The sequence below is a fragment of the Neovison vison genome, chromosome 13, assembly GCF_020171115.1.
Source record: "Neovison vison isolate M4711 chromosome 13, ASM_NN_V1, whole genome shotgun sequence".
In the NCBI taxonomy this organism is placed as follows: domain Eukaryota; kingdom Metazoa; phylum Chordata; class Mammalia; order Carnivora; family Mustelidae; genus Neogale; species Neogale vison.
In genome coordinates this window covers 14,927,641-14,951,725 of record NC_058103.1, presented here as the reverse complement: position 1 = coordinate 14,951,725, position 24,085 = coordinate 14,927,641, and the positions used below count along the sequence as shown (strand labels likewise).

The 24,085-nt window shown below is 38.9% G+C and overlaps 1 protein-coding gene across 3 annotated transcripts in view; it reads right to left on the bottom strand.

The window, feature by feature from the left end:
- The window catches only part of LIN52 (lin-52 DREAM MuvB core complex component), a 120,288-nt gene that overhangs the window by 75,516 nt on the left and 20,687 nt on the right, over positions 1-24,085 (bottom strand). The gene's annotated exons all lie outside the window — the stretch shown is intronic.

The window sequence follows — 24,085 nt, the reverse complement described above, 5'->3', positions numbered from 1 at the left end:
TAAGAGGCAGAGTTTTTATTTGTTTGTTTAAAGATTTATTTATTTATTTGTTTGTTTGAGACAGAGAGAGAACAAAAACAGGGAGAGAGGCAGACAGGGAGAAGCAGACTTCCTGCTGGGCTGGATGCAGGATGCTGGGCTCAGTCACAGGACCTGGAGATCATGATCTGGGCCAAAGGCAGATGCTTAACATCTGAGCCATCCAGGCGCCCCCAGAGGCAGAGTATTATGTTTTTTTTCTTGTTACTACATTTTCTAAAATTTATTTATTTTCAGCATAACAGTATCATTATTTTTTCACCACACCCAGTGCTCCATGCAATCCGTGCCCTCTATAGTACCCACCACCTGGTACCCCAACCTCCCACCCCCCCGCCACTTCAAACCCCTCAGATTGTTTTTCAGAGTCCATAGTCTCTCATGGTTTTTAAGTTCTCAAGAGGCAAATCATATGTTATCAAATGAATATTTAAGTGAAGTCAAGAAAAATGTCTACTGTTATAACTTTATGAGGCAAATGATATCCCTGGATTAAGCATGAGAAGACTTGAATTCCAGTCCAGGTTTGCAAATAACTGGGTGTGAGACTGGGCAAATCCCTGAAGCTCTCTGAACAGAAGAACTTTGGTCACCTCATCTGTTCAAATGGGAATACAGCTGACCCTGGGACAACATGACTTTAAACTACACTTTCCTGTGGATATCTTTTTGGCAAATACAGTACAGTACTATAAGTGTATTTTTGCTTCCTTATGATTTCCTTAATAACATTTTGTTTTCCCTGTTTATTTTATTATTAAGACTACAGTATTTAAATATAACATATAAAATATCTGTTAATGAACTCTTTATGTTATTGGTTAAGGTTTCAGGTCAAAAACTGGTCATTAGTAATTAAGTTTTGGGGGAGTCGAAAGTTCTATGAGGATTTTGCCGGCACAGGAGGGTTCGGCGCCCCAACCCCTGCATTATTCGAGGGTCAAATATATTAAAATAATAGTGAGAATTAAATGAGAAAACATGTAAGAAACACAGCACGCTCAAAAATGTTACTTGCCTCCTCTTCTTCATGACACATGATTCAGATTCCTGGTTTTGTCATTACTGAGCTGTGTAGCTGTCCTTAGTCAAGTCACCTAATATCTTTAGGCCTGTCTCTGCATCTGTAACATCAGGGGGCTGGGACTCACTGATGTCTAAAATCCCCCTCCAGCTCCAGCATGCTATGATTACCGAATCGCTCCCTAAACGGCAGGCTGACCATGAGAAAGTCATTTCACTTCTTTAGACCTCAGTTTCCTCCCCTTAAAAAATGGGAAGCTGGGGCACCCAGGTGGCTCAGTAGGTTAAACCCTCTGCCTTCAGCTCAGGCCATAATCCCAGGGTCTTGGGATCAAGCCCCGCATCGGGCTCTGTTCAGCAGGGAGCCTGCCTCTCCCTCTCTCTCTGCCTGCCTCTCTGCCTACTTGTGATCTCTGTCAGATAAATAAATAAAATCTTCAAAAATGGGAACCTGATGCCAACAGAAACATAGATAAGTATGATAACAGGAAATTCATAAAAGAGGAAAACATGTGACCAATAAACACAACTTTATTAGAGATCAAAGAAATGCATGTAAAAAATACTGAAACATAATTTTTCTATAAAATGGGTGAATATTAAAAAGTTCAACAATATCCAGGATTGGCTAAGTTGGAGGAATACAGTGCTTTCATTCACTACTCTCAGAAATATTATTTGGACAAGTGTGGAGGTCACGTTGTCCATATGCATAAAATAATGTTAAATGCGCCATTCACTTTGATCTCGCAAAAGATGCTCACTGCAGCATGAGTTCCCTTGGTGAAACACTGGAAACAACCTGAATGTCCACTAAGAGAGAATTAACAAAATATTAGGTAAATAACTATCTAACGGTATTCTGCACAGTCATAAAACTAATGATTTTACTATGTTTTCACAAACACTGAAAGATGTCCACAATGAACTAAGCTGAAAAAGCAGGTTACAGAACAAGAATAGCATGATGCCATGCATGTAAAATTTCTATTTATAAGCATACGTGTGTGTGTGTGTACATACATGACTATAATATTTCTTAGAGATGTTTGGATGACTTGGAAGAATGTTTACTAAAATGTTAAAAGTGACCGCCATTTTGGGACACTGATTTTGTTGGATTTTTGCTTTCTTTATATTTTCTATAATGAATATGTGTTGTTTTATAATGGTTAAAAAAAATAAAGCTCATATTTAACTTTTAAAAATACACACTACAGGGGTGCCTGGGTGGCTCAGTCAGTTAAGTGTCTGTCTTTGCCCAGGTCTTGATTCCAGGGTCTCAAGGAGTCTGCTTATCTCTCTCCCTCTGTCCCTCTCTTCTACACTCTCTAATAAGTAAATAAAACCTTAAAAAAATTACAAAAAAACCCTCTGCAGCTTTAATAATTATTTTCAGTTAGATAAGCAGTATCTCTGGTTCTCACAGTCTCTGGTCGGCCGTCTAACCGTGTATACACCTACATCATTAGGACGACATGTACTTTCTTTACTTAGACCTTTGCTAAACATTTCACACACCATTTCTCATTCCTCTACAATTCTATATGACCGTTTTTATCCTAAAGAAAACCCAGCAGGGCATTTACATTTTAGAACCCATTTTCCCCACATTAGATGTTATTTTAAAGAGCGTAAGAAACCACAAACTAAGATCTTTAAGACCAGAACACTGTCCACTTCTTAAGTAAGTCACTTTGTAAATACAAACAATTCTTATTCTTGGTTATCCTCCAAATCTCAATTAAAAACACTCCTGCATTTAGGAATTCCAAGCTGACAACAGGAATATATTTAAGATTGCCAGAACCCAGGAAAAGCACAAGTGTGGTATTTAACAAACCACACTGGATGATGGGGGACAGGATCTGGCCTGATTGTTTGTTGTAGGATGGCCTGGGTAGGCAAAGAAGAAACCAGTGTCCTTAAGAATAAACAACTTATTTTTAAGGGGGAGGGGCAGAAGAGGAGAGAGAATCTTTTTTTTTTTTTTTTTTAAGATTTTATTTATTTGACAGAGAGAGAGAGGTCACAAGTAGGCAGAGAACCAGGGGGAGAGGGGAAAGCAGGCCCCCTGCTAAGCAGAGAGTTCGATGTGAGCTCGATGTGGGGCTGGATCCCAGGACCCTGAATCAGGCAGAGGCCCAACCTACTGAGCCACCCAGGCGCCCCGAGAGAGAATCTTAAGCAGGTTCCACGTCCAGCACAGAACCCAACATGAGGCTTGATCTCACAACCCTGACATCATGACCTGAGCAGAAATCAAGAGTTGGACGCTTCACCAACTAAGCCACCCAGGCGCCCCCCAAGACTAAACAACTTAATTCCCAAATCATGTTGGAGTTTTGGTGGCTGTTCACATTAAAAGCATATTTACTTACTTCTTCACTTGCTGATATGTTTATTCAATTTAAATTGGAGAGGTACAGAAAAGGAAACGCTCTAATGTAACACACAGGTACCCCCTCGTCTTTCCCCCGATGCACAGACCTGCACCATCACCTGTTCTCCCCGTCTTCTGCTTACGACACAGTGGCTCTCCCTTCCAACGTAAGGCCAGCACACTTGTGTTCTAAACCCTGGCCCCTCCTTCCCAGGATGCTTACTTATACTTCACCACTTTTCACCTGTGTGTCCCATCTTTGCCACTGGAATTTAAACACAAACAAGTCTACTGTCTAACAGCAAACAAAACACTTTGACTCCACTTCTCCCTCGAGCAACCACCTTCTCTTCCTCTAAACTGCTGAACTCTGAAAGCATTATTTACATTTCCTATCTTCCACTCATTCTTCACTCCGTTCCAAACTGCCTCTACCACCTGACAAAACTACCTCGCTCATCCACACATTCAACTGCATACACAATGTCGCCAATTAACACCGAAAGCCAAACCCCGAGTCAAAAACCAAACTCATCATCTTTCCTTGCAAATCTGTTCTTCTTCCATTGTTATTTTTTAGAAGTTTGGTGAGATATAATTCATATATGAACTGCACATACTTGAAATGTACAGTGTGGGAAGTTCTGACAACTATATTCACCACAGCTAAGGCAAAACCCTTCTGAGTCCTGTGAATGATGAGCTTTTCCCAGTCTGGCTGGTGGGACTAGGCACTCACTAGTCCTGGATTGGGGTGTTAGCCACTGTTGGCGCCAACCCCTTCAGATGGTAGTACTCTCTTCAGCCTCAAGTAGTTTCCTCCCATGAATGTGCTGACTGGTACTCAGCTGGAGCCTCTAAGAGGACCCTCTGCAGATTTCCAGGATTCTCTCTCTGTGCAGCCTTCTCCTTTCTGGAACTCTGTCCCGTGAACGCCAGCTGCCTTGGTCTCTCCAGACTCTTAGCTCTGTTTCTTCAAGTCAGGAAGTTAGCCAATCTCTGCCTGGGATCCCCCTCCCTATACCACATCTTGAAAACTCTTGAAGCAGTAAGCTGGGACAATTATGGGGCTCATCTCATTTCTACCTCTCAGAGACCCCTGTTTTTTGTTGCCTGCTGTCAGTGTCCTAAGACCACTGTTTCATATATTTTGTCATTAAAAATTGTTCCAGGTGGGAACATGAATCTAGTCCCTGCTATTCCATCTCAGCCAAAATCAGAAGGCTTTCCAATGTTCTTTACGTGCCACTGATTTACCTGATCAGGGGAGAAATCTGGGACTCTTTGCTGACAACTCCCTCTCCTTTTTCATGTTGCAGAGCAAATCAATCAAGACTTTGTCCTAAATCACTGTCAAACTCCGTGATCTCCCTCCCCGGCCTCTAGGCATCAGTTCTAAGCATCACAGTCTTGGCTACTGCAATGACCTCCTACTTGAGTGTCCCTGGTTCCTCTTGCCGCCCTCCATACCATTCTCTACGTGGCCAGATGCTGAATATTGCTTGCTTAAGCCCTTCAATGATTTCCCACTGTTCTTAGGATAATGTCCAAAATCCTTAATACAACCAAAAGTTTTACATGATTCAGCCTTTGTCTACTTCAGCAGTCACTGTCTGTTTCAGGCATATTAGCCTTCTTTCAGCTCTGCAAGGACCCTATAGTATTCCTTCCCACAACCAGAATTGCTATTCCTTCTAGAAAGCTCATTTCCCTTTCCTTCACTCAATTAACTCCAATTCATTCTTCATACTTAAGTCTCTTTTCCTCAGGAGAACGATCATGGCCCACTTGACCTCTGCCCCACATTGTGCTTAAAACAATTTATCAGCAAACAGTTATTTGTGTAATGCCTTTTCTACAACAATGTTAGCTCTGTGACAGCAGAAACCATCTCTCTTATTTACTGCTAAGTCCTTGGTACCTAGCACAGTACCCTGAAAGCACACAATAAATATTTGCTGTATGAATGTGAGATAATAAAAAGTATATATATTGGTTCCTGCCCCTGGTTCCTGGCACAAAGTTCCTAAAACTCATAATTTCCTAAGTGGTAAGAAACCTATGAGCATCTTTTGTTCTAATATTCAATCTTTGACCCCAGCTCCTGACACAGAGCTGCTAAATGCCCTGGCATCTTCTGGTAGAGAGCAGTGTCTTTTGTTCTAATGAGGTGACTCTGGGTGGGTTCCTGGATGGGGGCTGCTCACCAGAAAGACCAAGCTATGATTAGAAGCTTGGGATTGTCACTGATACCACTCCCCTCTCCAGAGAGGAGAAAGGAGCTGGAAATGGAGTTAATGATTGATCGTGGCGATGTGATTAAAGCCTCCATTAAAATGAACTAAGTATAGGGTCTGTCGGGCTTCTGGGCTGGTAAACACGAGAAGGTGCTGGCAGAGTGGCTCATCTAGAGAAGGCATGGGAGCTCTGTGCCTTTTCCACATGCTCTGCCCCACACACCTCTTCCAGCTGGATGTACATCTGTATCCTTTACCATATTCTTTTATAATAAACTGGTGAACAGTAAACTTTTCCTGAGTTCTGTGAAGTGCTCTAGCAAATAATCAAACCCAAGAAAGAGTTTGTGGGAACATCTGATTTATACTTGATCAGTCACATGCACAACTGACACCTGGGCCTTGCGACTGGTATCTGAAGTGGGAGGGAGGGGAGTCCTGCAGGACTGAGCCCGTACGCTGTGGGATCGGACAGTATCTCCAGCGAGTCAGAATTGAGTTCAACTGTAGGACACCCAGCTGGTGTCACAGAATTGCTTAGTGTGGGGACAAAAAACCCACAGGTGGTGTCAGAAGTGCTGTGATAAGGCACCTGGGTGGCTCAGTCGTTAAGCGTCTGCCTTCAGCTCGGGTCGTGATTCCAGGGTCCTGGGATTGAACCCTGCATCGGGCTCCCTGCTCAGCGGAGGCTCTTTCCCACTCCCCCTGCTTGTGTTCCCTCTCTTGCTGTGTCCCCCTCTATCAAAGAAATAAAATCTTTTTTAAAAAGTGTTTTGACAGTACAGTGTGACAGCAACGTCAGAGTAAAGGAGAAACCCAGAAAGAGTTAAGAGTTGGTCTTCCTTACACCATGAGTTAAATACTATGTCTTAAAATAATAGAATTTTAATGCTGTAAGGATCTCAGGGGTCTTCTAGTCCAACCACTTTGTTTTTCACTGAGGAAACTAATGCCCAAGGTCCCTCATCTAAATCATTGACGAAAGTGACACTGGGCAATAATAAAATCTAGAATTTATTGCTAACTTCTTAGGTGTCAAGCACCTTCCTATGCATTTTTCTTACTGAGGTGAAATTTTTAAGCGTACATTTCAATGGCATTTAGTATAGTCACAACATTGTACAATCACCAATTACATCGAATCCCAAAACATCTTCATCACTCCAAAAGAAATTCCTGTACCCATTAAAGCAGTCACCCCCATTTCTATCCTACCTCCTGTCCTTTCTCCTGATTGGTGACCACCAATCTGCTCTCTCTCTCAATGGGTTTATCTACCCAGGATGTCTCATATAAATGGAATCATACAGTATGTGACATTTTTGTATCTGGCTTCCTTGTTAGTATAATGTTTTTGAGATTCATCCATGTTGGACTGTGTATCAGTACTTCATTCATTTTATGGCTGAATAATATTCCATTACACACACACACACACACACACACACACACTCTATATTTTGCTTATCCACTCATCTGTTAGTGGACATTTGGTCTGTTTCCACCTTTTGGCTAACATGGAATAGTACTGACATGTGCAAGAATTTGTTTGCATGCATCCTCCATTTTTCTGGGTATTTACCTAATAGTAGAATTGCTGGGTCATGTGGTAATTCTGTTTAACCTTTAGGGAACCACTCAATTTTCCCACAGAGGCCACATCATTTTACATTTCCACCAGCAACGTAGGAGCGTTCCAATTTCACCACATCCTTGCCAATACTTGTATTTTCTGTTTTTAAAAAAACTATTAAAATTTTATAGCCATTTTAGTGCATTTAAAATGATATCCCAGGGGCGCCTGGGTGGCTCAGTGGGTTAAGCCGCTGCCTTCGGCTTGGGTCCCACATCGGGCTCTCTGCTTGGCGGGGAGCCTGCTTCCTCCTCTCTCTCTCTGCCTGCCTCTCTGCCTACTTGTGATCTCTCTCTGTCGAATGAATAAATAAAATCTTTAAAAAAAAATAATAAAATGATATCCCATTGCATCTATGATTGCATTTCCCTAATGACTAATGATGTTCAACATCTTTTTATGTACTTATTGGCCATTTGTATATCTTCTTTGGAGAAATGTCCACTCAAGCCCTTTGCCCATTTTTTTTAAACTGGGTTGTCTTTTTGTTGTTGAGTTTTAAGAGTTTTTTACATAGTGTAGGTACTAGCCTCTTATCAGAGAAATGATTTGCAAAAGTCTTCTCCCATTCCGTGGGTTGAAATTTCACTTTCTCAATAATGTCCTTTGATGCACAAATGTCTCTAACTTTAACGAGGTCCAATTCATTATTTTTTATTTTGTTGCTTGTATTTTTTGGTGTCATATGTAAGAATCTGTGGCCAGATCTAAGGTCACGAAGATCTATACCAGGCATTTTATAATTATCATCCAATTTAATCCTCTCAACAACCCAGTAAGATAGTGTGGGGACTCATATAAATAATATAATAATAATAATAAACCACCATTATAATAATAATATACCACCATTTTATAGACAAGGAAAATGAGGTCAGAGAAAGATAAACTGTCAAGTTTAGTAAGTATTAGAATAAGTCTGTTCCCAATGACCAGGCTCTTATGATTCCCAAGCCAGTTTTTCTCTCCACATTCACAATATGGCAGCTTGCTTTTCTGAAAGGGTAATGAGGGAGAACAAGACAGAAGTCATGGTCTTTTTGTAATTTAATCAGAGAAGTAGCATTCCATCACTTCTGCTGTCACTAGATCCAGCCCACACTCAAGGGAATAATAAGATCACGCAAGGGCATAAATACCAGTAGCAAGGATCAGAGAGACCATCTCAGAATGTGCCTACCACACCAGAATTCTGTTTTAACATCACACATCCTTCCTGGATGATCTCTTTCTCCCTGATAGCTTTAATTAGAACCTGTAAGCTGATGATGTTCAAACTCTTATTTCCTGCCACTAGAGCCATACATTTAACTATATTCTGGGTAGATCCTCATAAATTGCCTACACATAGTCTTAGAACTGAATTCTCCAACCTTCTTCTTTTTTTTTTTTTTTAAGATTTTATTTATTTGAGAGACTGCACGTGTGAGCACAAGCAGGAGAAGCAGCAGAGGGAGAAAAGGAGAAGAAGACTCTCAACTAAGCAGGAAGCCCAACACAGGGCTTAATCCCAAGCCCCTGGGATCATGACCTGACCCGAAAGCAGACTCCCAACTGACTGAGCCACGCTGGCACCCCTTTCTCCAATCTTTCTTCTCAAAGGTGATCTTCTTCCCATATTTATCCAAGCCAGGAACCTGTCATTTTTTTAAAACTTGAAATATAACTCTGTGCAAATTTAAGGTGTACTCTAGGAGTCATTCTTTCTTTCTTTTTTTTTTTTTAAGTGTTCCCAGTTACCAGATTGCTAAATAGGGGGGAAAAATATTTTTAAAGTAATCTCTGTACCCAAAATGGGGCTTGAACTCACAACTTTGAGATCAAGCATTGCATGCACTTTCAACTAAGCCAGTCAGGCACCCCTAAGTCATTCTTGAGTCCTCATTCTTATTTCCCAGAACTCCCTCAACCCAATACAACCAGTCAGTTACTAAGACATTCCATTCCACTACCCACATTTCTAGAACCCGTCCTTCATTTCCCATTTCCACTTCTACCATCTTAGTTCAAAGGCTTACCTTTTTAGTCTGGCTTACTGAAGAAATCTAACTTGTCTCTCCCTGTCTCTACCTCATTCCTTTTATTATTAATCAATCTTCTACTACATTAGCAAAGTGATATGTAAATATGATCACATGCCTACTATGCTTAAAATTTCTCCTATGTTCCCACAACGATAACAGTTGATCATTCTTAAGCACTTAAGTGCCAACACTATGCTAAAAAGTTTTATACATGATATTGTATCAAATCATAAAAATAACACTCTCAGGTAAAAGCTCTCAAAGTGAGGTCAGAAAAGATCCTAAAGATCACTAAGCATCTTTCAGGGGGTCTGTGAAACCAAAATTATATGCATAATACTAAGATACCTTTTTCCACTCATTCTCTCCTAAGTGACCAGTACAGTTTTCTAGAGCTTACCTAACATAAGATATAACACTTTGAAAGCAGAAGCAGATACGAAAATCTTTTTCAGGCTGTCTTTTATCAAGCCAGACAGTAAGAAAATTCGAAAAAAAAAAAAAAAAGTAAAAAAATGCCACTCTTATCAATATTTTTTAGTTTAGAATAGTAATTCTTCATAAAAATGTTATTTCTGTTAATATGTAATGGACATATTCCTATTTTAAAATTTATTAATAAGTGTTTTTAAAGATTTTATTTATTTATTTATTTATTTATTTATTTGACAGACAGCAAGAGGGAACACAAGCACAAGGAATGGGAGAGGGAGAAGCAGGCTCCCCACTGAGCAGGGAGCCCGATGCAGGGTTGGATCCCAGGATCCTGGGATCATGACCTAAGCCAAAGGCAGACACCCAACGACTGAGCCACCCAGGTGCCCCAACATTTTTAAATTTTCTCAGTTTTCGTTTCTGAAACAGTAAATATAAACAGATTTATCCCACACAAACAATAGCTCTTTCAGGTCACCATAAATCTTTGAGAGTGTAAAGAAAGTCTGACACCAAAACATTTGAGAACCACTGTTCTAAGGTTATTATCTCCATTCCACAGACAAAGAAACTAGGGCTTAGAAAGTTGAGTAAGTGGTAGACTGATGTGCACAATAAAGCTGTAGGATTCCAGAACCCAAGCTCTTAATCACTGTATTGCACTCAACTGTTAGTTATTTATAATCCGGCTCCTACCTACTCATCTCCAAGTTAATGTTCTTTCTCTTATATCATATTAGGCCATCACTTCTTTCTACTAACCTTAGATTCTTCAAATAGAGGTACTTTTTAAAAAAGATTTTTATTTATTTATGTGAGAGAGAGAGAGAGACAGGGGGAAGAGCAGAGGAAGAGTGACAAGCAGACTCTATGCTGAGCACTGAGCCCGATGTGGGGCTCGATCCCAGGACCCTGAGATCATGACCTGAGCCGAAAACCATGAGTTGGACACAGCCGACTGAGCCACCAGGCGCCCCAAATAGGGGTACTTCTTAAGCTATATTTTGAAAAAGCAATTCCTACAAGCTGTTCACTATAATAAGATAGTATACCCTTCTAAAGCTTTCTGTAAACCAGACAAACTTAAGCTTTTCAACCTATCAAATACAGTTATAATTCCCTGAATCTGATCTCTTAATTTCTTTTTTAAAGCAAACCTCACAGGGCACCTGGGAGCTCAACTGGCTAAGCATCTACCTTCAGCTCAGGTCATGATTGCAAAGTTCTGGGCTCTAGCCCCAAGTTGGGCTCCCTGTTCAGCAGGGAGTCTGCTTCTCCCTCTCCTCCCAATTGATGCATGTTCTCGTTCTTAAATAAATGAATAAGATCTTTAAAAAAATCACACACACGGGGTGCCTGGGTGGCTCAGTGGGTTAAAGCCTCTGCCTTCAGCTCAGGTCATGGTCCCAGGGTCCTGGGATCGAGATGCATCGGGCAGTCTGCTCAGCAGGGAGCCTACTTCCTCCTCTCTCTCTGCCTGCCTCTCTGCCTACTTGTGATCTGTCAAATAAATAAATAAAATCTTTAAAACAAACAAACAAAACACATACATACAAAACCACCACCCCCAAACCTCACAAAATGTCCACAGGGAGGCCAATGATCATACTACTCTCCGAGGGGACATGTTTGGAACCATGAAACAAGGGACTTAAAGTCATTGCTCACACGTTTTTACGTTAGCTACAGTGTATTCATTTCTACAAAAGGTCTATGAATTGAAAAAGAAAAACTATGCTGGACAGTAAGCCACTAAAGATTGTGTACAGTGCTTCAGTGATTTCCTAAACCGTCACGACAAAGATGCCCAAACCAGCTCTTTCTCCTCAGGCATCTTTACAGCAATGCATTTCCTTTTTCAAGATGGCTTTTCTTTCTAGTTGACTGGGGAATTTGACATGGATTCATTTTCACAATATGTAGCTCCAATCCCCATGAAGTTACTTTTTCTTTTTTAATGTTTAAAACTATTTCCCAAAAGAAACCTATCTAGTAGGCTCAACTGTTTCTAAAAATAATTCACTGCACAGGGTTGATTTCCCACTCAGGGTCAAACTGTAAGGTCTATAAGCACAGCACTTAAATAAGACATTAATAATCCAATTGAAATCAATGGCTCGAGTATAATTCCCTATGGTTTTCACATCCCACCCAAACAACTTTATTCTTAAAGTTCTCCATTGCTTAGATCTGCTGTTTCCATTTTACATTACAAATGTACTCTGTATTTCTTATACTACTAGCCATACTGGTTTCCATACACATTCAAAAAGATGTCTTCTGCTTTTATAATAAAGTGATGCAAGCTTTAATTACTAATGTGAGGCTAAAATCTTCCTTATTCTTTCCTTTCCAATTCTAAAATGATTATATGCATCAACTCAGCTGTTAGTTCATTATGCAAGATCTTTGTCATATGGTGCCCAAGTTAGTCAACAAACAGTTAAAAAAAGCTTTGGTTTTTCAAGGAAAGTGGTTTTCCAAGGATTTTCACATGACAAATGATAACACATTTAAAAATGCATCACTCAGGGGTGCCTGGGTGGCTCAGTGGTTAAGCCGCTGCCTTCGGCTCAGGTCATGATCCCAGGGTCCTGGGATCGAGCCCAGCATCGGGCTCTCTGCTCAGCGGGGAGCCTGCTTCCTCCTCTCTCTCTGCCTGCCTCTCTGCCTGCTTGTGATCTCTCTCTGTCAAATAAATAAATAAAATCTTAAAAAAAATGCATCACTCAATAAGGTTGTCAGAAAACTTACACATCAAATCAGGAAACCAGTGAGTTGCAGAAAACACCGTCTCACTTTGTGTGAATTTTTTCTATTATGTAACCAAAAATGATATTCCGATATCCCCATGAGGGAGAAGTGGGGGAAGGAAAGAATTCAACCAGCCCAAGTCACATATCAAGTAATTTAATACTTAGTTCTAAGATACTACAGTTTTGACATTATCACAACCCAAACTAAAATGACAGGTGTGGCATTAACAAAAAGGAAAAATACTGCTAAAATAAACTACACTAAAATTCAAAACTTCTGTTTAAATTGGAGAAATCTGGGGCACCTTGGTGGCTCAGGTGGTTAAGTGCCTGCCTTCGGCTCAGATCATGATCCTGGAGTCCCAGGATGGAACCCCACATGGGGCTTTAGCTCAGCAGGGAGTCTGTCTCCCACTGACCTCCCTCCTCTCATTCTCTCTCTCTCTCAAATAAATAAACAAAATCTTTTTTAAAAATTGGAGAAATCTGGATTGTATGTCACATACACAATATGGATTGTATCACGTTAAATTTCTTGACTGCACTAAAATTATATTGTAGATATGCAGGAGAATGTCCTCATTCTTTAAAAATAATGTTAAAGTACTTATAAAGTGTCATGGTTTCTGCAGCTAGCTCTCAAATTGTTCAAGAATAAAATAATAAAATATATGTGGAAAGACAAAGCAAATGTGACAAATGTTAACAACTGGTGAACAGGTGAAGGCTATATAAGTATTGTACTATTCTTGAAACATATTTATTTCTGAGAGAGAGAGAGAAAGCATACGTAAGAGAGCACAAGTAGGCTGAATGGCAGGCAGAGGGAGAAGCAGAACTCCCTGCTGAGCAGGGTGGCCAGCGCAGGGCTCAATCCAAGGACCTTGGTATCATAACCTAAGCCGAAAGCAGATGCTTAACCAACTGAGCCGCCCAGATGCCCCTATTCTTGAAGTATTTTAAAGAGATTTGAAACTTGACAAAATGTAAAGTTTGGAGAAAAAAAACAAATTTTGGTTCATTAACATATACCATTAAGAAAAATCAAAAGGCAGGGGCACCTGCATGGCTTAGTGGGTTAAAGCCTCTGCCTTTGGCTCAGATCATGATCTCAGGGTCCTGGGATCAAGCCCCGTGTCAGCGGGCTCTCTGCTCAGCAGCGAGCCTGCTTCCTTCCCTCTCTCTCTCTCTCTCTGCCTGCCTCTCTGCCTACTTGTGATCTCTGTCAAATAAATAAAATCTTTAAAAGAAAAAAAAAGAAAAGAAAAATCAAAAGGCAAGCCATAGAGAGGCGTAAGATATTTGCCATTTTTATAACTGACAAAGAATGCATATCTGGATAATGTTAGCAATACTTACAAATCAATTTTTTAAAAATTGACAATCCAATTTTTAAAGATGGGCAAGTGATATGATAAACACACTTCGCAAAAGATGTTATCCAAATGGCCAATGAACATATTAAAAGGTGCTCGACCTGATTAGTTGTCAGGAAAATGGAAATTAAAACTACACTGAGATACCAGTCTATTAAAATAGTTAGAATTAATTAATTAACTTGTTTATTTATTTTACAATGGTTAGAATTTGAAAGCTGAGTATATGTCTGTTAGGAAGGACCTGGAGCAAGTGAGATTGCCAAAGTGCTTGTAAACTGGTAGAACCACTTTGGAAAACTGTTTGGAAGTAGTATCTATTAAAACTAAACATATAGGGGTGCCTGGGTGGCTCAGCGGGTTAAAGCCTCTGCCTTCGGTCCAGGTCATGATCCCAGGACCCTAGGATCGAGCCCCACATCAGGCTCTCTGCTCAGTGCAGAGCCTGCTTCTCTCTCTCTCTCTGCCTGCCTCTGTGCCTACCGTGTTCTCTGTCAAATAAATAAAGTCTTAAAAAAAAAAAAAAAAAAAACTAAACATATATATACCCATAACCCAGCAATTCTACTCCTAGTTATATATACATCAAAAAAGCATATACCAGAAAAAGATATATCACAAATGCTCAGAGTATTTATATATAATTACCAAAAGCAAGAAACAATTCAAATGTTCATAATGGGCAGAATGAAAAACTGTTAGTTCTTCCAACGGTTTACTACTACACAATGATGAAAATAAACAAATGACTACTAAACACAATGGGTGGATATCGTACTCAAAAATGTTGATGGGGCACCCGGGTGGCTCAGTGGGTTAAAGCTTCTGCCTTCAGCTCAGGTCATGATCCCAGGGTCCTGGAAGGGAGCCTCGAAATGGGCTCTCCGCTCAGCGGGAGCCTGCTTCCCTTCCTCTCTCTCTGTCTGCCTCTCTGCCTACTTGTGATCTCTGTCTGTCAAATAAATAAAATCTTTAAAAAAAAAAAAAATGTTGAGGGGGCGCCTGGGTTGCTCAGCTGTTAAGCATCTGCCTTTGGTTCGGGTCATGATCCGCGGGATCCTGGGATGGAGCCCTGTATCAGGCTTCCTGCTAAGTGGTGAAGCCTGCTTCTTCCTTTCCCACTCCCTCTTCTTGTGTTTACTCTCTCACTGTGTCTCTCTCTCCCTCTCTGTCAAATAAATAAATAAATCTTTAAAAAAAAAAATGTTGAACAAATGAGGCCAGACACAAAACAGTATGTAGCTTGTGAGTCCATTTACATAGAGTTCAAAAACAAACTAAATTCTTTCATGATACCATGTCCCAATAGTGCTTGCCTTTGGGAAAGAGGCAGGTAATCACTGGAAGAACCTTTGCAAAGGTTCTATATCCTCATCTGGTCTGGGTCGCGGTCATGAGAAAGAACGAATTTTCTGAAAATTCATTAAGCTGTAATTTGTGTACTTTTCTTTATGTATATTTTACTTCCATTTTTAAAAAATTGATTAAAGAACAAAAAATGACATCACAGTGGAATATTTTCATATCCTGAATCTGAGGTCTCATCTTACTTCTCAACCAAAGACCTGCAATTTCATTTAAGACATACACATTCACAGGGCGCCTGGGTGGCTCAGTGGGTTAAGCCGCTGCCTTCGGCTCAGGTCATGATCCCAGCGTCCTGGGATCGAGTCCCACATCGGGCTCCTTGCTTGGCAGGGAGCCTGCTTCTCCCTCTGCCTTTGCCTGCCATTCTGTCTGCCTGTGCTTGCTCTCCCTCCCTCTCTCTCTAATAAATAAATTAAAAATCTAAAAAAAAAAAAAAAGACTGATACACATTCACAGGGCGCCTGGGTGGCTCAGTGGGTTAAGCCGCTGCCTTCGGCTCAGGTCATGATCTCAGGGTCCTGGGATCGAGTCCCGCATCGGGCTCTCTGCTCAGCAGGGAGCCTGCTTCCCTCTCTCTCTCTGCCTGCCTCTCCGTTTACTTGTGATTTCTCTCTGTCAAATAAATAAATAAAATCTTTAAAAAAAAAAAGACTGATACACATTCAAATAGTTCTTTGCTCCTACTGAGCAGTTAATACTGAGTATTGTTCTCCAACTACAGGAGAGAAAAGCCGAAAGCATTAAGCTGGACAAAATCTTGGCCAATGTTTGCTCATGAAAAGACAGCTCCTTCACCAACCAAGCCATCTCTTACCCTTGACCCAACAGGTTACCACTTTATTCCCAAATTTCTACTTCTGGAAGAACGTGCTAAGGATGGGAACTGAAGTATCACAACTTTCCCCTCGCTATTCATCACTTGCTTAATCAATTGTTGTTAATGGATCTAGTCATTTTTATTTAGGAACAGTCCATAAAAGTTTACAATTTTAACTGCACAGAAAAATTAGGAGGTAGATCTTTCAAGTAACTATAATTTTGTTTCTAGATGGTATACAATTTTTCTCTATTTCTTTACTTTTTCTACTAAACAGAATAGAATGTGCTCATTGTGGGTAATAAGGAAAATTCAAAAAATTTTAAATGACAACAAAAAGATCACTTGAAATAGGCAATAAAACATATTTGTGCATTTATGGTGCTTATAGGGTAGAAAAAAATGTCTCTTCCTCTAGGGCAGAAAAACAAACCAAAAACATATTGGTGTATTTCCTTTCTATCACTTGTCTATGTCCACGCCCTCAAAAACAAAACAAAACCAGAAAGAAAAAGGAGGGAAAAAACTTGATTTTGTGTTCACATTATGACTTTTTCACTTGCAATTATCCTTACATATAATGAGCAGTTTTCTGTAATTAAATTCTCTTTAATGTTTTAACATTAATAGTCACATTGTCTTCTGTAATTCACTTGATTATGCCCTCAACGTCGGACTTTAAATTGTTACACTATGTACATTTCCCTTCCATACATGCTGTACAATTAAACAGAATGTTACTTTAAAACCAACCCCACCCAAATTAATGTATGCCCTGCTTGCTTTCCTCTATCCTTGCCTGCCCAAACCCCCACCCCAAACCAGAAGAGAATAGAATACCACCAAGCATTTTATGGTAAAATCCTCTTTGTGTAAAAAGCCATTTCAGAGGCAACATTGGGTTTATGAGCAACTTGACTAATGGACAAAATATATGAGTGCTTATAAGCCTTAAAGGTAATTTGAGGCTTTGTGGATCCTAATTTGTTAACCAAGGGAAAAATGAGAAATAATGGCATGTTTTATTTCCCATTATCATAATACGTTTTGAAAAACAAAATACTTAAGGCTAAACTGACAATTTCTAATTATGAGGAATAACCCTGATCCCTTCGAAGTGGGATTTCTAGATTTTATACTGTATTACTACCTAAACAGGATGCCATGCTAATGACTATGACAAAATGGTACAGCCGTGTCTGAAACAAAGAAAACAAAAGCTAAATTTCATCTGGTATTTGAGAAGTGCAGATGACAACACGGTCTTTAGGTGCCTTTGCATCAAGTTCCCTGGCTTTATTATTCAGGTTAAAATAATTTAAATTTATACCTTCTTGAATTTCCCTGTCAACAGATACAATCAAGAAACATTAAGAAAAAAGTTCATCCTCACAAGGAACAAACACTAAAGATATTAATATTTTGCCTACCAAGTTAGCAATGACTTTAAAATTATAATACTTTGTCTTCACAAGGGTGCAGGGGTAGGAAGTGCCCTTCTAGAAGACGGTTGGGCAGTGGATTTCCTCTCTGTCAGAGATCTTACAAACCTCCAGCTACTTGTAAAATGCTGTCTTCACTTCTGGGAGGACCTGACCCTGTTGCTGATATAATACAAAGACAGCTGTTGATTAACAGATATATCCACATCAAATATTTGGGGCCAATTACCATTATCTTAAACATTTATTTTTGAAGTATGGTTGACATAAATGTTACAATAGTTGCAGAGGTACATACAATACGGTGATCTGACAATTCTATACATTATACAGTGTTCACCACGTAAATGTAGTTACCACATCATCTCAAATCTGTACTTCTGAAATTGTTTTCCAGTTAACAGATTTGGATGTCAACTCTATATAAAGGCCACACCAAGTTCCTGAATTGCTACAGGGAGGCTAAGTGAATAAAATATCACTACTATGGAAGAAAACTATACAAAAGTAATTTATTCAACTGAGAGGCCTGATGATCTGCCAAAGAGTACTGTAAAGGGACTACACAAACCCGTTTCTGAAGTTACGGATATCTTCTTTCACATGTTTATTTTCCTGAGAGAAAAATATCTACCCAAAACATCACCTGTTGCCCAAACTAGACAAGAGCACTGCTGTCACTCTATTAATAATAACCACCTATGCAAATGGCTTTTACTTATTTCTAAAAAAAATTAAGGAGCCTGTCTCCTAAGAAACATATAGGAGAGTTTGGTGATGTTTTTCTGTAACTGGATCTCTCTCCTTCTTCTGAAGTCCCTGTAATTGGTCAGGCTCAAAACATCATGCTAGATTCTAATTTCAGCTTACCCCCTAAGATCCATCCAGACAGTTACCTAGTTCTGGAAGTGATAGAGCTGAAGCATCTACTGTCAGTGCACCTCCTCCCATTCTCACGGCCGCCATTCATTCAAGCCCTCACCTCTTCTTGCTGGACTCCCATAATGGCTTCCAACCTCCTGGCTCTACCATTCCATTCTATCCTATGCACCAATGCCTGCTAATGGTGTGACTTCCCTACTCAGAAATCTTCAATGGTAGAATTTTTAGTGACACAGAAAAGGGCTCAAGATAGATAAATGAAAAAAACGCACAGGCTAAAACTATGTATATATATACTATAGTCTCAGTTATGTTAAAAAGCATGTTTATGCATATGTAGGGACACAAGCAGAAACGGAAACACAACATCCATACACAAAGGGAAAAGAGTGGGGCAAAAAACACATTCAATGTTGTTTCTTAGTGGTAAGGCTATACAGTTTTTACTTTATCTTTACAGTAACAGATTTACGGTAAAGTCTCTTAAAGTAAGTGTCTCTATAAACCATCTATAGTGAACACATAGATAATGTTAGAGCCATTAAAATACCTTATTTTTTTTAAAGAGTTCATTTATTTATTTGAGTGAGAGAGAGAGAGAGACAGAGAGACGTGAGTAGGGTGGAGGAGCAGAGGGAGAGGGAGAAGCAGACTCCCTGCTGAGCAGGGAGCCCCGATATGGGACTCGATCCCAGGACCCCGAGATCATGACCTGAGTCAAAGGCAGACGCTTAATTGACTGAACTGCCCAGATGCCTCTGAAATATCTTTTAAAAAACGATTTCACTTGCCTCCATTACCTTTAAGCCTAACTCCTTACTTTGTAGAATTCAAGGCTCTCCTTAATCCTGTCCCTGTCTCCTTCCTTGTCTTAGTTCTTATGACCTGGATGTCCCCTGGGCTCCTTAAGAACCAGATTAGAGATCATTCCCACCATTCCTTGAGCACAGCTATCCCTTCAAACTCTGTTTTGCTCTGAATATTCACTCCACCTGGAATATGGTCCCTTCCCACCCCCACCTAACAAGCTCCAATGTGTTCTTTAAGGTCTATTTTCAATGATCCAGAAATAGCAAATACTACCATACCCCTTCCTCTTGCCCATAGCGGATAACACCGACTGCCTTCTCTGAATCCAGGCTCCTTCTCAAAATCCTCAATTCAATGGCCCTAGACAATCCTAACTAATCAATCCATGTTGGTATACAAAATGACACATACCTGCCATTCCTATAGTAATCTAATGTAATTACCCTCTTCTTCCCTACCCCACAGGTCCTTGTACTCTTATCTCCTCTACCTTCTATTAAGCTTATCTCCTCTACCTTCTATTAAGAATCATTTACTTGTCTTATCTCCCTTTCCTACTAAATTTAATCTGCACAAGGCAGTAATTATGTCTTATTCATCTTCATATCCTCTGCAGAGCCTTGCAGGAGGTCAGCACTCAAACAGTTGCTGAACTGAATATGTCTTTCTTTTCCTATTATCTCATCACTCAAAATGGCTAAATATTTGCAAGTTTTATTTTAAAACAATTAGATTCTTCCTGAAGAACGACTAATGAGTTCAAGTTTCTTTCATCAGTTTTAGCCAACATTCCTGCCTTAACTTAATACAGCAGTGTCTGATCTCACACAGTAACCTGCAGAATGAAAGGACAGAGCAAGGTAGGCTGAGATGAGAACTGAGCCCATTCTGAGGAGGCTTATGCCCAGATACAGAAACTATTGAATTAAACTATCACATTTTTAGAATCTTTTCTACCAATCTCTTTAATCAAAAGCAAAATGTTACTTCTGACAATAGAGAAATTAAAGGACTCTGAGCATCAGAAATATATATTGCTTTGAAAAGGGTTTTAAAAACTGGGGAGATGAAAAGGAAAAACAAAAATCTAAAAAATCAAGCAATGTAGGTAAATAGTCTGGTAAAGTCACAAGAATGTCTTACCTAAATAAGAAACCCAGTTGGAGAGGGCAGAAGCAAAGCTGGTAGTACAATAAGACTCATGCTGCCATCTAGAGGTTAAAGGACAGACAATTTTCTTCCTCAATCAATCAAAGGCAGTTAATTTAACTCCTATTATAGAGACTGAACAGGCCTTATAAAGTAAGCCAGACAAATATCTCTGCTGTCAGGCCACAAAGAAGAATATCGAGGCTTTAAGTGTCCCACATTTTCTCTTCTCCTCTTCCTTCATAAATTAAAATAAAAAATCTAAAGACCAGAGTTATCTGTTCTTTAGAATTTTATCTAGATGGGAAATAATTTCTAGATAAAAATGGTCTTTTTTTTTTTTTTCCAAAAAATTATATGCCTAGAGGGTAGAGAAATCTACTATACCACAGGCTAACTTGGAAGTTTTCCTTTGGTACCACCTCCTAAGAAAACTGTACCAAACAGTTTCTGGTATAGACAGCTTCATCACTGACAGAATGAAATAGCAGGAATGGGGTCATCTCAGTCTTTTTACAATACAATGTTGCTTTTAAAAACTATGTAAGTGATTAAATTTATCCAAATAACAGTCCCAGTGAAATGTCTAAAGAATATGCAGGATTAGACTACAAATTAATAAAAAAAAACCCTGTATCAAAAACAAGCTAAATTTCATAAAGCTATTCTTAGAAAGTAATATGCTCATTGTGAAATTATTTACATTAGTAACTGTTTAGCCTATCTTTTCTTTTTTAAAAATTTGATTTATTTGACACAGAGAGAGAGCACAAGCAGGCAGAGTAGCAGGCAGAGGGAGAAGGAGAAGCAGGCTCCCTGCTGAGTAAGGTGTCCAACACCAGGCTCGATTACAGGACCCTGGGAACCCAGATGCCCCTAACCTATTTCTTTATACTACTAAGTAAATTTCAACCCAGACCAAGTAAATGAGTATAAATTGGGATTTTAATTTATTTTGTAGTATAAGATAAAGCATAATCAAGAACAAATGCATCAAATTCAATACCTCTTCAAATAAATAAATAAAATCTTTAAAAAAAAAAACACTCAACAGGAAAGGTAAAGTTTCCTCAGACCCACAAAGGACATCTACAAAAAACCCACAACTAACATCACACTTAATGTTTTTTCCCTAAAGTCAGGAAGAAGACAAGGATGTCCACTTTTGCCACTTCTATTTAACCCTGTACTAGAATTTTTAGTCAGGGCAATTAAGCAAGACAATGAAATAAAAAGCATCCAGATTGGAAATAAAGAAGTAAAACTATCTCTATTTGCAGATGACATGATTCTGTATATAGAAAATCTTTTTTTTTTTTTTTTAAAGTAAGCTCCGTGCCCAGTGTGGAACCCAACGTGGGGCTTGAACCCATGACCCTGAGATCAAGACCTAAACTGGTATCAAGAATCAGACGCTTAACTGACTGAGACATCCAAGCACTGCTGTATATAAAAAATCTTTAGTAACCTACTAAAACTCTATTAGAACCAATAAATGGGTTCAGTGATGTTGCAGGATAGAAGATCGACATACAAAAGTTAATTGTACAGTTGACCCTTGAACAACATGGTTTAAACCACGCAGGTCCACTTACATGCAGATTTGTTTTTAATAAACACAGTACTACAAATATATTTTCCCTTCCTTATGGTTTTCTTAACATTTTCTTTTCTCTGGCTACTTTATTACAGAATATAGTATATACTACATATAGCATAAAAATATGAGTTAATCAACTGTTCATAAGTAAGGCTTCATGTCAACAGTAAGCTATTAAGTAGGCTAGTTAAGCTTTGGGAAATCAAAAGTTATAAACAGATCTTCAGCTGTGCAGAGATTTGGCACCTCAAGTCCCTTTATTCAAAGGTCAACTGCATTTCTCTAAAGTACTAATAAGCTTAAGAAACAAATGAACATAGGGCAGAAAAAAGAGGCAAATCAAGAAACAGACTCTTAAATGTAGAGGACCAGCTGATGGTTACTGGAGGGGAGGTGGGCTAAACAGGTGATGGGGACTTAAGGAGGCAGCTGTGATGAGCACCGGGTACTGTGCATAAATGATGAACCACTAAATTCCACACCTGAAACTAATATTATACTGTATATTAACTAACTGGAATTTAAATAAAAACTCAGAAAAAAATAAAGCACCAATGAACAAACTGAAAATGATATTAAGAAGACAATGCCATTTATAACATCAGAAAATAAAATACTTAAGAACTGATTTAACAAACAAAATGTAATACTTATACTTTAAAAACCACAAAACGTTCCTGAAAGAAATTAAAGGCCTAAGTAAATAGAAGACATACTACATTCATGAATCATTTTAATATTAGTAAGATGGGAATACTCCCCAAACTGAATCTACAGATTCAATGCAATCTCTACCAAAATCCCAGCTGACTTCTTTGCAACAATTGACAAGTTAAAATTTCTTCAGAAATTCAAGAAACCCAGAGTAGCCAAAACAATCTTGAAAAAGAACAAAGTTGGAAAACTCACACATCGCAATTTCAAAACTTAATACAGAACTACAGTAACGAAAACAATAGTGTAGTGCCATTAAGGACAGATATACAGATCAACGAAGCAGATTTGAGAGTCCAGGAAAAAAACCTTGCATTTATGGTCAATTGCTTTTTAACAAGAATGCCAAGACAATCAATAGGAAAATAATAGTCTTTTCAACAAATAATGTTTGAAACAACTGGCTATCCACATACGAAACAATGAATTTGTATCCTTACCTTATACCATGTATAAAAATTAACTTAAAATGGATCAAAGACATAAATGTAAGAGCTAAAACTATAAAACTCTCAGAAGAAAACACAGGCATAAATCTTCAGGACATTGGATTAGGCAATGGTTTCCTAGGTATGAAACCAAAATACAAGCAACAACAACAAAAACAGATAAATAGAACTTAAAATTCTATGCTTCAAAGGACATCATCAAGAAAGTAAAAAGACAACCCACGAAAATGGGAGAAAACTTCTGCAAAGCAGATATATAATAAATGACCTGTTTCTAGACTATCTAAAGAACCCTTAAAACTCAGTAATAAATATACAAATAATCCAATTTTAAAATGGGCAAAGGACCTGAACAAACAGTTCTGCAAAGAAGATATACAACTTACAAGATATACAACAAACAAGATATACAAACATGCTCAATATCATTAGTTATTAGTCAAATGTAAATGTAAAAAATGAGATACCACTTCACATCCACTAGGATGAATGATAACTTTTTGAAAACAGAAACAACTACCGGCAAGAATACGGAGAAACTGGAATTCCCACACTGTTGGTGGGAATGTAAAATGGGGCAGCCAGTATGGAAGAGAAGGCAGTTCCTCAAAGGAGTCAGACGTAGAATTATCGTATGACCCAGGAATTCTACTTCTAGTTAAAAGGCCAAGAGAAAAGAAAGGTAAATGCACACAAAAACTTGTAGATAAATGTTTATAGCAACATTATTCACACTAGCCACATAGAAAAGATACAAATGTCCGTTACCTGGGGGATAAGTACAGTGTGGATAACTGGTGAATATATCTATACAAGGGAATATTATTTGGCCATAAAAAGAAATTAAGTACATGCTACAACGTAAATATTGAAAACATGTTACACACATGCAAAAAAAAAAAAAAACAGTCACAAAGACCACATACTGTATGATTCCATTAATACGAA